The following is an 18,647-nucleotide window of genomic DNA, read 5'->3' on the forward strand; positions in this document are numbered from 1 at the left end:
TGCAGAGATGGTTTTGTTTGGAATTTGTAAATCTATTACATGAATACAGAGATGGCACCTTGTTTCTCTTAAGCACTCTCTTGTGTGTTGGTGTTTAGATATAAAAACATGACAACATTAAAAACATAAAGCTTAGTTGTGAACTTAGAAGAAGTTTGGTGTTCTACAGATGTCCGGAACTGAATATTTATATAATGTGTGTGTGAACATGTATATATATTTCTGTTAATCACTCATCTATATTAAAAGTAAAAGCAGTATTTTCCCATGTGATCTCATTGTGCATTGTTGACTGCTAATTTTACCAATAAATCTTCATATTTTATACTGGAAACCTACATCTTCATATTCATATTATGTACTGGAAATCTACATCTTCAAAGATCAGTTATTTTAGGTTTATGTTTAAGATTGAGACTAAGTCCAGAAGGATTGTATGTCTAGGCAATTACATGCTATTCTTAAGTTTAAAACGCAGTATTAAAATAGTTTATGGGCAGTATGTGGTGCTGAGAGACTGTTGTTTTAGATTTCTTCTTTAGCTGTGCGTTTAAATTCCTTTCCTGTGCCAGTGCCTGACATTTCACCCGAGTGTGCCACCTGGTGTGTTCAAAATGGCAAAATATTTATTTTCATCCTCCTATAGCTTGCTTCTCCCTGATGAATTTTCAGCTCTTAACTACCATTACAAACAACTTGGGTTCTACTCTGTTTCACTTTAGAAAAAAACGTTTTAAAAACGGTTTCCAGTGTATTTTGAGCAGTATGAAGAGTTTTTCAGTAGTATACATGATAATATAGCAGCTAAAAAAAATGCATGAATTCCAAATGGAAAGACAATGATATTATGCAGTGAACATTTTAATAAAGACATCACAGCATGGGAGTCCTCCCAACTTTGTTATTCTGGCCTGAAAGTGAGAAGAAACAACTTCTCTGTTCTCTGAGTCTTTTCTGTTGTTGTTAACAACTATTAAGTTGTTGTGGATAATACTTAACATCTGTTCAAGGTCTTTGGTGCCCCTCTTTAAAACTGGATGCAGGTTGATTTTTGCTCATGGCGAAGTCTTGTTTAGATATTAAACTAATGACAAGATCACTCTGAGGCCTGACTGTGGTGCTGCTTATGAAACCCTTGCTTCAGGGTAAGGCTGCAGGTAAAACATCATCCAGAAGAGCTTTTGCCCTTTCAAAAAATTGTCATGAAACTGGTCCAAGAAGAACTTGGAATTATGCACTGCTTTGCAGCACACTTTAGACTGCTGTAGAATTTCATCATAGTTTTTATGGGAGATGACAGTGTTTGAAGAAGCGTAAAACTTTTCTTATAGTTTTCATTTACTCTGTATCCATCTGATCATTATAACTGCTTGGAGAATCATGTCAAGAATGAATATTCTTGAGTCATTTTGATACAGACATTTTTTAGTTTTGAGAACAAAAGAAGACAGGTGTACTTGCTAGATATGGTAATAAAAAGTCAGTTTGAAAACTCACAATGTTTTAATACCATATCCTTGAAGACACTCTAGGCTTTAGATAATTTATAATAAAATTCATACTTGCAACTACTTTGAGATGCAGGGTAACAATTTGATAAAGTATTTTATGTACAAGTACGAATTTAGCAGAAATTATTCTTTATAATTTTTCCTTCATGTCTTCCCATAAGTCCCCCAAGTGGACATGTTACATATTAAATTTTGTTTTATTGAATTGATCAGTATTATGACCCAGTTGGATTTCATCTTATTTGTATACAGATTTTGGATCCCAGAAGCCTCTAAGTGAACTTATTTTGGATGAATTCTTATACATTCCTTAAGACCTTTTTATGGATGCCACATAACTCTGAATCGCATTAAAGAAACAAAAGCATTTTACAGAACTAAATGTGATTTCTCTTAATTTCAACTTTGCATTTTTCCCATTTGGAGCTACTTAATGATTTGCTGCTTTGTCCCCTCATGTACCTTCCCCAAATCAGTATAGCTTTATGTTTACTTAATTATAGCAATTAAGAATAGTTTTAGGGAGACTTCCCTGGCAGTCTAGTGGTTGAGACTTCGCCTTCCAATGCAGGGCGTGCGGGTTCAATCCCTGGTTGAGGAGCTAAGATCCCACATGCCTCGCGGCCAAAAAACCAAAACATAAAACAGAAGTAATATTGTAACAAATTCAATAAAGACTTTAAAAATGGTCCACATCAAAAAAAAAATCTTAAAAAAAAAGAATAGTTTTAGGATCGCAACTCTTTGCTCTTCCTGGTAGATATTTATATCAGTCAGGGTCAATTGGAGAAACAGAACCAATAGGGGATATATACTGAGATTTATTGCAAAGACCTAGAACGTGATTATGAGAGCTGGATAAGCAAGTCCAAAATCCATATGGCAGATCATCATGAAGGGCAAGCTAGAGCTCTCATGCATAAGCTGAAGCTGCTGTCCACAGGCAGAATTTCTTTCTCAGGGAAGCCTCAGTTCTGCTTTTAAGGCCTTACAATGGATTGAATCAAGCCCACCCAGATCATCTAAAATATTCTCCCTTACTTAAAGTCAACTGATTACTGGACTTAGTCACATCTACAAAATACCTCCACAGTGACACCTGTGAAGTTTGAATAACTGGAGACTACAGCCTCGCCAAGGTGACACATAACATGGACCATCACAGTATTTAAGTACAAAACATTTCAAATTCAAGAAAATTAATATAGATTTATGTGCCGTTGTATTTGTTTGATATCAGTTGAATCCAGTTGTTCCTTTAGTGTTGCAATGAAGCGCACATCGTGAAAGTAAATATTCAAGTCCCTCCTGTGCTGGCTGAAGGAAGGGCACTAGAGGGGTGATGTAGGTGGTTGTCACGGAGATTCTCTGCCCTGCAGCCAAGGCAGGCAGGCAGTTGGGTAATTACAGGATTTCAAGGTAAGTTCACCCCAGTATGTTCTATCTTCTCTCGAGCTCCTCAGAACTAGCCTTTCTGAAGGGCTCTGTCTAATAGAGAGCTTTCCTTTGCTGTTCAGTGTGTCTGCTGCTGAATGATTATCTAAAACAGCCCGGCTTAAACCCAGAAGCTTTGGAAACCAGGGGAGGGCACCCTGAGTTTTAGCAAGAATACCTATGAAGTTGCCAGAAAAGGGGGATTACAGATACTGTGCTTTTGAAAACATTGAATGACTACTGCATTTGTTTGCTTCTGCTCTACCTCTAAGAAAAAAAGCTTCTTGAAGGCACTGACTCTACATCCTCAGAGCATGTGTATAGCATAGGTATCAATCTGGGTCCCAGCAAGAAGCAGTGTGCTCAAATTAGGATAATTTGAGGAAGGGTTAACAAAAGGGCCTATTTATAAAGGAGTGGGCTCTAGGGAAACCCCAAATGACATTGTATAGTATGCAGTCACCATTGTGGTCCCCAGTCTGGGATTAGGGGAGGAGAGGTACTGGAAGTCTGAAGACAAAGCCTGGGATGGAGGGGTGCCCTCATAGGTGCTGAGACCTCTGGTTAAGCGATGAAACCAGTCCTCTGGAGAAGGAGCTGGGGGACAGGAATACCCTGACCCTGAAAATATATCTCACTCTACCTCTGGTCACCTGCCCGGGTTCCCCATTGACTGAACCCACCAAAAATCAGAGAGCCACGATGTCTGCTAATGTGGTCCCTCCAAGTTATCACCTGGTGGGCACAGTGGAGGGTGGATCTGGAGGGGCAAGCCCTCCATTAATGTTGCAAACAGCTCCAAGTACGTGAACTTGAGCAAGTGGTGTAATTTCTCTGAGTCTCAGTTTTCTCATTTTAAAATAGGTTAATCATAGTTACCTGGCTAAGTTAGTTTAGGGGCAGAGAGTACACATAAACTTCCTTTAACGTTAGGTGGCATTTAATGTAACAGCTGCTATTGTTTATTATTATAATCGACACCATTATTATAATTGTTATCTCAATTAACTCATAACATAGACATGAGGTCCACATGCCAGTAGGGAAAGAGGTAAGATATTCAAGAAGCATTTTAAACTGTTTTAGAATGACTATAATATCTTACATAGAATATGTATTTATATAGACTATATACTTTAACCTAAACTCTGATAACAAGACAAAACTCCCATCTCCTCTAGGTGCTTCTTATGACCATAGATTTTCACTTTTCCCTACCTATCTGCCGGGAATAAAAAAGAACATTAGTAAACTACGCTAATTTGAGTTCCATTCCCCTCCTACCTACCTCACGGTAGAGAATTTAAATGGCCCCAACTTTGGAATCAGTGGGAAAAATTGAGACCAATGCACGTTGTCTGACTTCGCTGTTGCTACCTTTTGATGTGATTTCATAAAAAAACGTATTAGGCAGGTAATAATAGCATTGGGATATAATAAATGTGCCCCACATATGTAATTTCTCTTCTCTATGGTATTTAGGATTATAAAAAAGGATTTATAGATATAATAGTACATGTACAGATAGTATAGGTTACTATGCTTTGTATATAAGTATGATTTAGATCATAAGTCAAATAGAAATCCACATGGAAACATCTTAAAAATGCATCCATTGTCTTTACAACAAAGAAATATGCACCATCAAGGTTCCGGGGATACCAGCAATAGCATGCTGATTTTTAAAGAAATTCTTACTCATTCCTTATGGCAAGCATTCTGTGCTGTCTGCACGGATGAGGCTCCTGGCTGTGAATAAAACTAGGTTGGAGGTTCAGCGACAGTTTATCATATTACACCTATGAATAATTCATGTGTCATCTGTTGACCATAAAGCCAGTTAAGGAATTCTAATAAATGCCTGATTTCTACTTCCTGGGGTAAAGCAGCATTGGCATTTACAACCTTCCTGAACAATAAGATGCCAGTAAAACTATAACTGACGGTTAAGGGTCTCTGCTCTTCCTAAGCATTAATCACCTCAAAGCACAATATCAGCGATCTGCATTTCTGGGACTGTTACCTACAAAATGCTAAGCAACATGTTAAACTTCAGTTACTTCTTATAATATCTTATATTCACATGAGCAAGACTTAATGACTCGCAAGGCAATCTGGATATTCACCCTGGAATTTTCTCTTTCAGTGACAATAATTATTAACAACACCAATTTCTGAGGTAGTAATTTTTGGCAGTTTAGTTCTTATTCAGAACGTACTGAAGATGCGATTATTATTAGTACCGCTGTCTTTCCCAGCATGTAATTATTCCCATATTAACTTCTTTTTGGGGGGGTGAAAATGGCACCATATCAGCAGAGGGATATGATTTTCAAGTATCACCAATATAAAATGATTTTAACATAGAGTTAAACTTTAACTGTGATGATTCTGAGTTACTTTAAAAAATCATGAATATTGCCTTTTATGACATCCTGATCATGCAGGAAAAAAGGAAATTAATATATTTTTTAAAGTATCAAACCTGAGACAGATTTTTGTTATTTTGATATTTTAGTTTTGAACATTCTCTCTCATTTTTGGACATAGGCATGTGCTCTGATTATCTTTTCACAGATGAAAATGAAGCTCACGTGAATGGATTGGGAAATAGAGATGTGTGTTGTGCAAACCTCAGGGCTTGCTACTAACCTTCCAGTCACTTCTCTATCCTCCCCTGAGTTTTTTCTTCTGAAATGGCAGAATGGACCCTTCCTTTCATAGCAGCAGTAGAGCTAGATTCCATTGGTGAGACATCTCCTGTGGACCAGAAAAAAAATTCACACCCTGCAAATCTTGATTTTATCTCTCCTTTCAACTAACTTGAGGAATGTGACTCTGTTTATTGGACTGTCTTGATATTTTGAAAGTAAAGATAATCAAATACATATGTAGCACGACTTGGATTTTGTAAATAAATAGAGAATGTGTATATATATATACATATATATGTGAGTTTGTATCGATTTAACAAGTTCTGGAGGGAATATTGCTAAATATTGAAAATGATTATCTCTAAGTTCGACTTTGCCTGGATAAGGGTACTGATATAAAAGGCACTGAACAGGTAGCATCTCAGTTTGAGACATGAAGGTTAAAAGTGGGTGATGTGCACTGTGGCTTTGGGGGCATCTGCACTGCGACGTTTGGCTGAAGGCTCGCACAGCAGGCTGTTTTATCTGCCTGTCATCAGGTGGTCTTGGGGCTTTGCAAGTGAGCTACAACCCCTCCCTGATTAAATGCATCTTGTCTCTCTTGTGTTGTAAAAATAACCATGGACTCTGTGTTCTGCCTAGGATTTATGAATCCTCAATGCCATATGTTTGTATTGACATAAACAGTCTTCCCAGAAATTTGGCACAAGCCTGGCCACGTGCTGACTGGGAACAGGGCTTCTTAGACACCACCAAGAAATCAATTCCAGCTCCAGCCTGATCACATCATCCTATTTGAGTTCAGTGCTGTAATCTTCAAGTGGGTAGCTCTGTAATCTTGTCAAAGGCATTTATATGGAAGAAAAATGCTTTATAACTTTGTGTTTTATTGAACTCTGTATTGACTTTTTAAAATGTTACCAGAATCCTCACATAAGTCACCTAGATCACCAGCCTCTTTTATGTTCTAAGTTGTAGCATTTTCCCACTTTCAACATGATGTTTGATGTAGGAGTTGCTTATTACCCCATTTTTGAAAAAAGGTGTAAAATAGGAGGAAATTACACAGGGGGAGGAGGAGGCCCTTTATAGAAATGGCCCATGGGTTCACTGGAGACATCAGTGCTGACTGCTGAATGTAAACAAACTCAATAGCTATATAATACTTAAGCCCTAAATTTTTTCATATACCATTTGTGGAGAACTCAACCCAGATGTTTTTAATGAGTCTGTCCCTCTTGGGATTTGCAGTGTTTAGTAATTAATACTAAGCAACTAGCTTGCCCAAAATGGTCAGTGAACAACCTTTTTTCACACATTCTGCTGGAGGATGCGGGCAACATTGGATTTCGTGGCATTTCATAGGTAATTTTTAAATGGCAAGTAAATTGGCAATTGATTATATTTTCCAATGAACACAGCCACCACTAAAATACTTTGTCACCTCTAGTTAGCATCAACATGATATTTTCATAATGAAAATTAACGTCAATGGTGAAAAGATTTTTACAAGATCTGTGTAAAGACTTTGGTGAATGCAGATCACTGTGGTTGTTGCTGAGGAAACAAAAGTGAACACAGGAGTTCACAGTCCAGTGAAAGTAGAAATTAGGCAAAGAATCACAGAAAGAAGTGCAAAATTACAACTCTGGCACAGGTTATGGAGGAGAAGGGTCATCATGCTGCTTAAGACCAGTTCTCTAGGAGCAGAGCCTGAGGCAGAGATTTAGATGCCCATGATTTGCTGGGGAGGGTGCTCTTGGGAGAAGTGGGTGTCCAAATCAGGCTGAGGCAGGGAAGGGTGAGGTCTCAGCTGGACTGAGTGTCAGCCTGATCCCACGGGGGCTCTGGAGCATGAGTTGCACCAGAGTTTCCCCACCTTAAGGCAAGAGGCTGGTGTCTTGCAGTCTCCTTGATCCCACACTAGTCAGACATTAACCAGGGTCTGACCTGGGTTGGATGGGTATGGCCCCTGGACAAGGGGATTCTGTAAGGCCAAGGGCAAATGTTCCAGAGAAGAAGGGCATCAACTAAGAGAATTAGTACATTGAGTAATGGGGGGCCACTACAGACGCTGAGAGAACATATGATACAATGTTCTTCTTTGTTCTGAACCCTTTGGTGGCCTCCCATCTCACTAGGAAAATCTCTCACAAGGACTGTCAAGGCCCATGGGACCTGGTGCCCACTCTGACCTCATCTCCTGGATGTCTTTGGGTCAATACCCATTGTTCAATGTGATACTCATTGTGTCTCTAGTTAACCTGGCTCTGGCTGGATTTTTAGTTATCTTTTCTATCGAAAATGCAATGTATATTTTGGGCATTACTTTGCATTTCATCACTGTGTGTTGAGGCCCTCAGTTTGGTGGTCATACATTTTTATTCCAAAGACCTGTAAGTGCCCTAGAATTTTGCTTTAAGTTAAAACTTGACATAATGGTATGGCTTTCCTGGTTCCAGAGAAATCCTTTCTCCTTCACCAAACATGATCAGAATTACTGTCTCCATTTGAAATTGGCCCAGGGTTGAAGATAGAAAAATAGAAAAATCTTTGAGGTCAAATTTGTGTGTGTGTGTGTGTGTGTGTGTGTGTGTGTGTGTGTGTGTGTGTGATCTTAGTTCCCCGACCAGGGATTGAACCCAGGCCCTCAGCAGTGAAAGCGCCGAGTCCTAACCACTGGACCGCCAGGGAGTTCCCTCAAAATTTGTTTTTAATTTCACACAAAAAGATGGTGGGATACTGTGGGCTTCCTTACCTGGGCTGTATCCTTATCTGACATTTGCCTTTCTTTCCACGGTTAGGTTTGTCTGTTAGATATCTGCTGTCTGGGCTCTTTTCACAACTTTTTTCAGTATTCATACTTTATTATTTGGTATCTATTAATCTTTTCCTCCTTGCTTTCTTCACCTTTCTGAGTTCTATTTTCAGTTTCCATAATCAAGGGAGGTTATGGGAATCTGGTTCTTTGTCAAAATAAGATGCTGCCTCCTCACTGTTTCTGTTGTTGGGGTCTGGGTGCAGAGATGCCCTCTCGTGAGGGCACACTGTGATCTTTCCTTTGAGATGTTTTGAATTGTTTTCAGTAACAGCCTGGAGGCTAGGTCTGAAACACTGCCAAGCTCCTGAAGAGGCGATTTTATCTGAAAAAATTTCTCCAATCACAGGAATGCATGTTGCTTATAAGACATACATCTAAGGACTAATTTAACGCTGGATGTTAGAACACATCAGCAGATGGATGCATTCCACTGTGGGACCCAGTATGAGGGTCTGCTCTGTGCCAGGGGCCGGGGTGGGGAGACTTTGGCACATAGGCGGAGCTTGGGAAATATATGTAGGCTGAATAAAAGTGAACTGGCTGGGTTGGAAAAGACAAGGATAAACACATGATGATAATTACTGTAGTATGCCTCAGTTAACTCATCTATAAACTAGGAGCCAGACCTATCTTCTGAGAGTATTAAATGAAAGGATGCATATCAAGTGCTTAACAGAATGACGAACTTAGTGATGTTAGAGCACTATTTAGTAAAGGTATATACAGCACCGGGAGAAAGTGATTTTGTAGAGAGTAGTGGGTGGACAAGGGTACCCAAGAAAACTTAATAGGTTGGTCCTGAGAGTTGAACAAGGTTTTGTGGGTCTGTCCCCTCCATTCACAATCTGTGTTGGCAGCAACACCCAAGTCTGTTGGTGGCACCACATACGTTTGTGTAGGATGAAAAACTGGACCACCATAGATAGGTTTGATCCCCTAATATTGCTTGACATTTTTTGGAACGGAATAGTCAGTTTTATTACCAAAGGAAATTATCAAAGGAACCACTTACAGCTGCAGTTAAACGTTATTTACAAACACTCAATGGTCTTTATTGTGCTAAACAACAATAATTGCTAATCATTGTATTTCAGAAGCCCAGGGACTGCCAAGTCTCTTGGGAATGGCACAAAATATTTTCATTAAAAATTTAGTAATTTCAACATCATAAAATATCTACCAGGGAACTTCCCTGGTGGCGCAGCGGTTAAGAATCCACCTGCCAATGCAGGGGACACGGGTTCAAGCCCTGGTCCGGGAAGATCCCACATGCCACGGAGCGCCACAACTACTGAGCCTGCGTTCTAGAGCCCGCAAGCCACAACTACTGAGCCCACATGCCACAACTACTGAAGCCTGTGCCTAGAGCCTGTGCTCTGCAACAAGAGAAGCCACTGAAATGAGAAGCCTGTGCACCACAACAGAGTAGCCCCCGCTTGCTGCAACTAGAGAAAGCCTGCATGCAGAAACAAAGACCCAACGCAACCATAAATAAATAAATAAATAAATTTATTTTTAAAAAATCTACCAGGGACATCTAACCAGTAAATATTATTAATCTTAAAAAAATACTTTAAAGAAGGGGAGGTATCTTTTTAGTATCTGCTCTAAATACTAAATATTTTCAATTTTTCAATAACTTCAATTCCACTTGTTTGTTGCCTGAATCGTGATCCTAATTACTAGGTCTTGTTTCCTCTGAAAATGGAATCTTAAAAATACTTTCTGTTTTCTGAAGCAAAAATATATCATGGTGTACCGGCAAAAACTCCTCAGGATTATTTACCCAGTAATGCCAAACTCATAGATAAGAGAATATGTCAGCTCCCTTTTCCAAAAGTTTGAGTTCTCTAGAATAATATGGAAAAGCATTTATTGTGATGATGAATGGGTAGCAAGTGTTTAACCAAAGATTAGAAATATTTAAAACCTAAAGTAATAACAGAAACTTATTTCTTCAGCAATCCTTTTGAAATTTTACTTTCGATGAGGCTTAATCCATAAACAAATACCATTGCTACGTTTAAACCTGAAATACAGGTTTCTGATATTTGAAAAGGTGGGCCTGGATTACATTTCAGTCTTTATGTGATCCAGTTACTTTACTCCTGCCAGTGCCCATGCAGTATATCGGGCACTAAATTAAACACTGTCAGGAAAATGTGAAATAGTCCTGCAAAAGAAGAAAGAAAATCTAAAACAAAACCAAAGGTAATGTTGGTTTCCTTGGTCAAAACTGTGTCCTTTGGTATATGCATATATATTTATACCTTTTTGCTGTATAACATGATTTTTAATCCTAAAGTTTGAATAATATGAGTTACTGATTAGAAATATTCTCCATCACAAACTATTCAGTTTATTATGTTAGACTATTTTGACTCTACATATTTTAGTTCCCAAGGTCTCTCCTGCTATGATCACCATGATGCTTGACCTATTCTAATTATTTATTCATTCAATAAATAGCCGACAGCCTGCTACTGGACCCTGTGGGAGGGCTGAGCCTCTTGGGGTGAGCCACCCAGACTAGGCCCTGCCCTCATGGAGGTGACATCCTAGTGGAGGAGACAATTAACAAGTAAACACAGGAATAGATATGTAGAATCATTTGTTACAGATTGTGATAAGGGCTGGGGAAGAAATAACAGAGCTCCAAGATGAACATTAATGAGGACACATTCTTTAGAAAATATTTGAGGACATGAGAGACTTTATGTCACTTGATTGCCCAATATAAACAAACACCCCATGAGAAATTTAATTTAGAATTAAGTGCCAGGAAATGCTACCTTCTGGTATTGCTATGATGTAAGGCCACATTCTGTGACTAAAGAAATGCTGAAAAACTGAAACCTTACTGAAAGCTTTCAGAGCGTCTTGTTATTCATTCTGATTGTTCTAGTCATCATGACCCAGTAGATGACAGTCAGAGTGCTAGGTCAGACCTTTTCCCATTTCTAAGTAAAGGGCTGCCCTCTAGTGGACTCTGAATAAATGTTAATTGAGGATAATAGGTTACAAAATATAACACCTGCAGCCAAATGGCAAACTGTATGAAGCTTGGTCTGTCTAAGCTTCAGTCTCAGCAAGCTTCTGGTGACTTCCAGAGACAGAGAGACCTTCCAGAGAGGTGAAGTGACTTGTTCACTGTCCCATGGTGAATGAAGAGAACTAAATTGTAAACATGGGTTCTCTCTCTCTAAATATCTCTCATTTATTTGATCACATTTATTACTAACTATTTTTACTACTTTCCTACATCTCTCCCCTTTGCTCACTTTTCCCTAGCCTCTTTGCTCTCTGTTTCTCCAGAACATCATGCAGGCTTCCCACTCTAGGATCTTTGCACTGGCTGTTCCCTCTGCCTACCACGCTCTTCCCTGCACTGCCTTCAAGTCTTTGTTCAAATGCCACCTTCTCACTCTGACCACCTTATTTAATACGCAGGCTCCCACCACCAGCACTACAGATCTCCCTTTACTCTGATCAAGTTTTTCTTTTTTCCATAGTAATTATCACCTTCTATCATACAATATAATTTACATATTCATTATGTAATATAATGAATGTAAGTGTCTGAGCACAGAGATCTTTGTCTCTTTTGCTCACTGACATACTCCATGTGCCTAGGACAGTACATAGTACATAGTACAACAGGGACTCAGTTAACGTGGGTTGGATTAGTTAACCTTCCAGAATGAATGTGTTACCTAATGGAAGGGCCACTTGCTCCAGCAGGGAAATTCAACTCTCTGTGAAGGCTGAGGGAAGTTGAACAAATTTCCTATGCTTCATGAAAGACCAGGCCATTGCTGCCTTAACTCTGCCCACCACCCAGTGCTGCCATCACGATTTGCCCAAGAGACCAGTTTCAAGAAGGAGGCTGAAATTAGAACTCCTTATCCACTCTCCTCTAAGAGGCCTCCAGGACCCATCAAGCCTCTTATTGCCCTATACCCTCCTCATTCCCACGAGCCAAGCCTCCTCTGTGGACTTTCTCCCCATGCAGTACAGTTCAGCCTCTTCTCTGCCTCCACCTCTACCACCCCAGCTCCCCAAACCCTTCTGCTCTCTGCCCCCTGGGGCTCACCACCATCATCAGCAGAGCGCCCCCATCCTCAGCCTCTTCTCTGAAAGTTGCCATTGTACTCTTGCTCTGAAGTATGCCTCTCCCCCAAAGACACCAATACCACAAAGCTTTTTCAAAACGTGGCTGTTTCTTCCCTTCCCTGTTGTAATTCTGGGCCTGCTCCAGACCAGAACCTTGGGTCCTTTGAAGCACTTGCCATCTGAATATAATACCCACCACCCATCCTTGTTCCGGCCATCTGTCAACCTTGTAGCCAGCCCCCCTCATTCACAGAACATTTTATTACCTGGACATCCATCTTAGTCTCACTCACTATTCCTGTAACCCCTTCTACTCCTCTTGGTGACTTCAGCATCCCTGCAGTGACCCATCCAGCATCCTAGTCTCTCAATCCTCTGCCTTCCATTAATCTTCCTATCCATGGCCCTTCTCTAGCCCTTGTCATCCTCAACATTGCCCAGCCTCCAAATTCTTGACCGCAAGCATCCTAGTCTCCAACCACTGCTTTCTGTCTTCTTCTCATGGCTCCTCTTCAATAATTCTTCATCACTGGGATCTAGTGACTTCCACTTTTTTATTTTCAAGGCCCCCTCCTGTCCTGACCTCACCTTTACTTAGCTTGGGCTCCATGAGTTAATCCATTTCTTTGCGTTCATCTTCAGTCCTTTTGCCTCTGCTTCTTCAGCCATACTCACCTGGTTAAACTCCAGTCTTCCTCTCAACCTCCCCTTGCACATGAGCAGCTGAGTGCGGATGGAGGGACATGTACCACTGTGCTGACTGTCATTCCTCCATCATTTCCCTAGTCAGTCTTCCACTCTCCAAGATGTCAATTATTCATACCTTGTCCTCACTCCACAACCCTCCTCACTCCTGTCACTTCCTCATTCTCAGCTAATTCAACCTTTTCTTTTCTTTTTTGGTCAGATGACAAACAATATTTATTTATTTCGAACTAAGAATAAAGTTACACGTTTTATTAATAGAGGGGTCCCATCCTCCCAGGCATGGTTGCCTATTAATAATAATGAGCCAGGGGCTTCCCTGGTGGTGCAGTGGTTGACAGTCCATGTGCCGATGCAGGGGACACGGGTTCGTGCTCCGGTCCGGGAAGATCCCACATGCCGCGGAGCGGCGGGGCCCGTGAGCCATGGCCACTGAGCCTGCGCGTCTGGAGCCTGTGCTCCGCAACGGGAGAGGCCACAGCAGTGAGAGGCCCGTGTACCGCAAAAAATAATAATAATAATGAGCCAGTAATTGAAATTTCAACTGGAAGTAAACTGGCCCTAAGAGAAAAGTCAGCCAGCCACCACTCATTTATCCCCTCCTCTACTCGGTGTTTTAACAGAGAAATTAAGGCTTAAGTCACATTAGTCTAATCTTTGCCCCTCTTTGAAGATGAGCAGCTTCCATTTTAAAGAGAGTAGGAGCTACTCTCTAGCCAAAGATAAACACTGTTAACATTTTGATCTTTATTTTTCCAAGGGTTTTTTAAAATTAAATCTTTTCTTAATTCAGTAAGAAAACAGAAACAATTGAAAGCAAACGACTTCATCTTTCCACCACCAAATATGCTCTATCTTCCTTCTAAGAGCAGATGACTAGACATTAAGTGTGGGGAACAGTAAACTATCTGTGGGCAGATGCAGTAATCCCAACATTTCAGGGCATGAGAGCGGTGGGCACAGCAGGCCTGATCCCTGCGGTTATAAGACTTATTCCACTTAGTGCTAACTCCACTTAGCCTTCAAAGACTGTCAACCTTCCAGTTACTTTCTTTACCATGATTTCAGACATCATCTTGGGTGCTGGGAAAACTGGACAGCTACACGTAAAGGAATGAAATTAGAACTTTCTTTAATACCATACACAAAAATAAACTCAAAATGGATTAAAGACCTAAATGTAAGACCTGATACTATAAAACTCTTAGAAGAAAATATAGGCAGAACACTCTATGACATAAATCACAGCAATATCTTTTTTGATCCATCTCCTAGAGTAATGGAAATAAAAACAAAAATAAACAAATGGGACCTAATGAAACTCAAAAGCTTTTGCACAGCAAAGGAAACTATAAACAAAACGAAGAGACAACCCACAGAATAGGAGAAAATATTTGCAAATGATGAGACTGACAAGGGATTAATATCCAAAATTTACAAACAGCTCATGAACTCAATATCAAAAAAAACAAACAACCCAATCAAAAAATGAGCAGAAGGCCTAAACAGACATTTCTCAAAAGAAGACATACAGATGGCCAAGAGGCACATGAAAAGATGCTCAACATTGCTGATTATTAGAGAAATGCAAATCAAAATTACAATGGGGTGTCACCTCACACCAGTCAAAATGGCCATCATCAGAAAGTATAATAAATGCTGGAAAGGGTGTGGAAAAAAGGGAACTCTCTTACACTGTTAGTGGGAATGTAAATTGGTACAGTCACTATGGAGAACAGTATGGAGGTTCCTTAAAAAACTAAAAATAGAGCTACCATATGATCTAGTAATCCACTTCTGGCCATATATCCAGATAAAAACATGGTTCAAATGGATACATGCACCCCAATGTTCATTGTAGCACTATTTACAATAGTCAAGACATGGAAGCAACCTAAATGTCCATTGACAGATGAATGGATAAAGAAGATGTGGTACATATATACAATGGAATATTACTCAGCCATTAAAAACAACGAAATAATGCCATTTGCAGCAACATGGATGAACCTAGAGATTATCATACTAAGTGAAGTAAATCAGACAGAGACAAATATCATATGATATCACTTATATGCGGAATCTAAAAAAAAATGATAACAAATGAACTTATTTACGAAACAGAAACAGACTCACAGACTTAGAAAACCAACTTATAGTTACCAAAGGGGAAAGGTGTGGGGGGGATAAATTGGGAGTTTGGGATTAACATATACACACTACTATATTTAAAATAGGTAACCAACAAGGACCTACTGTACAGCACAGGGAACTCTGCTCAATATACTGTAACAACCTAAATGGGAAAAGAATTCAAAAAAGAATAGATACATGTATATGTATAACTGAATCACTTTGCTGTACACGTGAAACTAATACAACATTGTTAATCAACTATGCACCAATATAAAATTTAAAAAATTTAAATAATAATAATAATGACATCATTTTGAATCATGTGTCTGCCTGCTTTTAATTTGCCTACTAAGTGGACCTAACAAACTTAATAATTGAAAAGATGACTTTGAGTATAACTTAAAGCATAAACACTTCTTTTATAACAGTGTTTATAACTTCAAGTATAAATTTAACTAACTTGACTTCAAGTATAAACACATCAAACAAAGTGGAATTTCAGACACAGAACTTAAAAATGCAAAAAGAACTTAGAAGTGTAAACTTATAACTTATAAATAAATGTATACCACTTGCTTACTGCAATCTGAAATATTATCATAAAGACAATTCTGAGTGTTTCCAAGTAAATTGCTGTCGACATTTCACTGTAGAGGTTGTGCCACAAACAGCATCTGCTCTTCCCAGAAAAAGCTCCTTCCTTCCCATGGCATGGCTGACTTGTGTTTTTTTTGCGGTACACGGGCCTCTCACTGTTGTGGCCTCTCCCGTTGCAGAGCACAGGCTCCGGACGCGCAGGCTCAGCGGCCATGGCTCACGGGCCCAGCCGCTCCGCGGCATGTGGGATCTTCCCGGACCGGAGCACGAACCCGTGTCCCCTGCATTGGCAGGCGGACTCTCAACCACTGCGTCACCAGGGAAGCCCATGACTTGTGTTTTAAGTTCAAAAGTCAGAGAGTCAAGTAAAAAACCCAAACCCATACAGACAGCCCCTGGAGTCCCTTCAATCATGCATGAAGCTAGTCTCCAGGCCATGTCACAGGGAGAGTTTCAGTGTATCCTTACACACAGCCTCACCCTGGAGGTACCTGTGGGACTTGAACTTGAAGGTCTGTAAGTTGCTTTCTTTTCCTTCCTTAATTTTTTGTGAGTCTTAATTTTGTGAGGTAAAGATCAGATTATAAGCCAAGAAACCTGATGAGAGTGTCATAAAGTCTCCCTCGTGTGGCTGGTCACCCCCATAATATCCCTGGGCAGTCCACAGCTGTGATGACGGGTCTCCTGCGAGGTTTTCCAGATGGACATTATACACGCTTGTTCATTTTTCCTAATGATGCTCTGAGAATAGAAACGGCAGGTAACGTCCTCCTTTCTCCTACCCTGGATCTGGATACCTGGGAAACATTAGAAGCTTCTGCAATTCAGTCATATTTTTCATAAATTTCTTGTAGGAGCATTTCCCAAAGTGTAGAATGTGGACCATGGCTGGTACACCAGATGAATGTAGGTGGTGCAGGACTAAACGTTTTTTATATTACTAGTTATGTTTTTGTTTTAATGTGTATTAGAAGAAAATTTAACAAACATATCTAGTCCAATATTTCATGGATGTAAATGCTTAGAATTAGTCAAAATGATGATATTTAAGGTTTTGTAGGTGAGATGATTAAAAGAAAAATTTTAAGTTAATAGTAATAACATTGATATACACTTTTGGCAAAAATTGTGAAAGTGGTTGCCTGTAGGCTCACAAGGAGAAAGTGATGGGCAGAGGCCTTCAGACATGGTTTCTTAAATGGTAAAGGATGTGGAAACTTTTGGAGACAGTTCCATAAATAAATAAATAACTTGGCATAAGCCCATATGGAGAGATATTCTTCTCACTCAAGTTTCTCCCACTGGAAAGTGCAGCTACCAGTGATATTATCCATGTAGAGTGGGGGTTATTTTGCTGTTCTCATTGGGTTTTGTCTCATAAAGAAATGGTAGGAACCACTGAGTTCTTACACTTTCAGAGTCAGAGAATAACCACATAATAACTACAACCAAATTCCTTCAGTCACTCATTCAACAAACACTGCTGAGCACCTTTGTGTGTCAGGCTCTGGGCCAGGTGCTGGGATTAGAGGAGTGAGAAGGCCAGACATCACAAGGTTTTAAGCCTGGGAGTGACTTATCATATTGGCATCTCTGAAAGATCATCCTGGCTCTCCCTGTGACTGGACAGGCAGCAGAACTGGGATAGACCAGAAAAGAGGTGACTGCAATAAGACATGGTGGCTTGGACTAGCCTGGTAGCAGTGGCAATGGAGAGAAATGAGCAGATTCAAGAGGTATTTCAGGGTAGATCCAATAGGCCATGGTGACTGATTGGACATCATGGATGAGAGGAAGAGAAGAGTCAGGGAGAATGCTAGGTTTTTGCCTTCGGAAGCCCCATGCAAGATGATGCCAGGTCTTCAGAGCTCACAGAGAACACACTGCTGGGGGCTCAGTACTACATCCTCTAGGAGGTACTACAGTTTGTGGCTAGTGTGTCAGTCCCTCCTTAAGGGTACAAGTGGTACCTTATTCTTATGCATGAGGCCAAGTTCATTAAAGGCATTTGATCAATGTTGACAAAACGACGAGATGAGAACTTGAGGCATGAGAGTGCAAGGGTGGTTGACTTATGGTGTAGAGCAGTCCCCTCTGCCCCATTTTAAACTTCATTTTAAGGAAATGATTTTGAAACTGGACTCCATTATTATCCTACCACTATAAAGACCCACAAGCAAACACGACAGAAGCCCCACCCTTCTGCCTCAGGGACATAAGAATATGCTTGGCAACAGGCAGAGCTGAGACCAGGTGAGCAGAAGGACAGAGGGAGATTAAAGCCACTCCAGGCCATATATTAAAGTCAATCAATAGCCATAAACTATTAAAAGAAATATCTAAATCTACATGCGTATATATGTTGATAGGTAATTTCTTTCAATAGCACCGTGAAACTAAACTCTAGCATATACTAGCTGATAAAATGTCACCTCAGTTTTCCAATTAATCCATGTAAGTCATCCAAGTGGCTTACTGACATGAATCTTAACTGATACATAGTTACTTCAGGCAGGTAAATGGCATTTGGAAGCTAAAGAATGTGCAGGAAGAGTAGAATCAGGAAGGGGATGACAAACTGGAACAAGGCAGAGAAGGTGAGAAAGAAACAATGTTGAAGGTAACAGTTGAGAACAACCCATTAGGGTGAAATAAGGCAGCATCCTGTACCAGCAT

At 40.0% G+C, this 18,647-nt stretch overlaps 1 protein-coding gene across 3 annotated transcripts in view; it reads left to right on the forward strand.

Moving 5' to 3' along the window:
* MYRIP (myosin VIIA and Rab interacting protein) overlaps window positions 1-18,647 on the forward strand; it is a 219,958-nt gene that overhangs the window by 69,740 nt on the left and 131,571 nt on the right. The window lies entirely within an intron of this gene.

The sequence above is a fragment of the Phocoena sinus genome, chromosome 11, assembly GCF_008692025.1.
Source record: "Phocoena sinus isolate mPhoSin1 chromosome 11, mPhoSin1.pri, whole genome shotgun sequence".
In the NCBI taxonomy this organism is placed as follows: Eukaryota; Metazoa; Chordata; class Mammalia; order Artiodactyla; family Phocoenidae; genus Phocoena; species Phocoena sinus.